This window comes from Pteropus vampyrus, unplaced genomic scaffold (assembly GCF_000151845.1).
Source record: "Pteropus vampyrus isolate Shadow unplaced genomic scaffold, Pvam_2.0 Scaffold239, whole genome shotgun sequence".
Taxonomy (NCBI): domain Eukaryota; kingdom Metazoa; phylum Chordata; class Mammalia; order Chiroptera; family Pteropodidae; genus Pteropus; species Pteropus vampyrus.
The window spans coordinates 434,881-436,590 of NW_011889020.1; the positions used below are offsets into that span (position 1 = coordinate 434,881).

A 1,710-nucleotide genomic window follows, 5' to 3' on the forward strand; every position below is an offset into this window, starting at 1 on the left:
CAACCTGGGCGGGGCGCCCGGCTTGCCACGCGTGCACGTGGTCGGGGCGGCCCACGGTGTCCGTCCTCCGGTCCTCCCGCGCCCTACCAGTAGGCGGGCGGAGAGTGTCGCGAATACGGGTGTGACAGGACCGCTGTGTGCTCGGTGCAGAGTCCATCAGATCAGCACGTGCACCCCGTGCTTAGGGGTTCGGCCGACCGCTGCGCAGGGCGTGTGGTTAACGCACCCCGCAAACGCTGGCGGGCGGACCACAGGTCGTGAGGCACAGGCCGCACCGTCCACCCGTGCGCAGTGTGCTGGTCACGGCGCTGCGGTCCACCGCCACGACATTTTCGCCACCCCAAGAGAGGAGCCCCACATCCATTAGCACTTCCTCCCGACATCCCGTAACAGGTAATCTCTCTTTCGTCCCTAAGGGTTGGTCAGCTCTGGCCATTTCATATAAATATTATCATACAAGATGCGTTCTTAAAAGAATGATTTTTGCCGGCTCAAAATAATCACTGTGCCCATCCCTCTCCCGAGCCGCATCTCTGTGAGAACCTGGTCACTGAAAAGCTGATTTAGGCTGTTTTCCTGCCAGCTGGCCCTGTAGCGCTCTCCCGGATTCTGTCGCAGGTTAGACACCAGCTATCTTTGGAATGCTACTCGTTTTTTTGTTTGTTTTTTGCAGTATTTTTTCTTTGAACAAATACAAGATCATACTGTGTTAATTTATAATTTGCTTTTCTTTTTCCCACTTAATACCTCCCCAGTAGGGCAATGTTGGAATCCTGGATAAAAGGTATCATGACCACTGATTAGTTATTTAGGAAAAACTAAGAGCGCTTTTTTTTACATCGAACATAAAAATTAGTTCCAGATGACTGAAATACCTAAATTTTTTATAAAGCAAAATTGTAAAACCACTAAATATGTAGAACGACGTGGGTAAAATCTCTGAGAAGATTCGAAGCACGGCACCAAACACAGTCTGTGATGTGCACAGAAGGGCCCCGGGGACCTTGTTAAAAGCAGACGCTCATTCGATGGGCCAGCGGGACCCCATCGCCCGCCTAAGGATCCCCCCCACCCGATCGCCCCCAGCTGCTGCTGACCCGCTGTGTGCTCGGTGCAGAGTCCCCGTGGACCCCGCTTAGAATAGCAGAATCGGAGTACCGTGATGTTCACAGTATTTAAAAGAGAAAATAAAACCAAGATGATACCCAATTTGGCTTTTCGTTCATTAGAAATAAAGACCATCGGCACCTACACTGTTTCGTTTGGCTCCCAGGGGGCGGGGTTCCCGCAGACAGCACTGGAGCCCTCATTCGCGTAGACGTGAGACGTGAGGGCGACCTGCCTTTACTGGGCTTGCCTGTTGAGTAAGAGGTGACAAGGACACCCAACAGCTCTTCCAACCCTGAAGTGTGGCTCTCGCTGGTCCCCGTCTGCCACTCGGGTCCTGGTGCCACTCCACCAGCACCCTAACTAAGGGGACCCCGCGTGGCTCTGCTGCTCAAATAGCGGGCCCCAAACGCGCAGGAAAAGGGATTGGTAAATAGCTTCCACGGACCCACCGGAGAGGGAGCCTGAAGGAAGGACGCGGCCTTCCGGCACAGGGGCAGCACTGCCCAGGGCCATTATCCGTGAGAGGGCCCACGGCAGTGCCACCTGTTAGAGCACAAGCACAGCGTCCATGAGAACCCACGCGAGGAGGGCGAGCGCTGA

The 1,710-nt window shown here is 54.4% G+C and overlaps 1 long non-coding RNA gene across 1 annotated transcript; it reads left to right on the forward strand.

The window, feature by feature from the left end:
- Positions 1–17: 17 nt before the first annotated feature.
- LOC105301416 lies at positions 18–1,704 on the forward strand. The gene is made up of 3 exons (XR_896727.2): positions 18–393; positions 526–618; positions 756–1,704. It is a non-coding gene; the product is annotated as an uncharacterized LOC105301416 (long non-coding RNA).
- Positions 1,705–1,710: the final 6 nt, after the last annotated feature.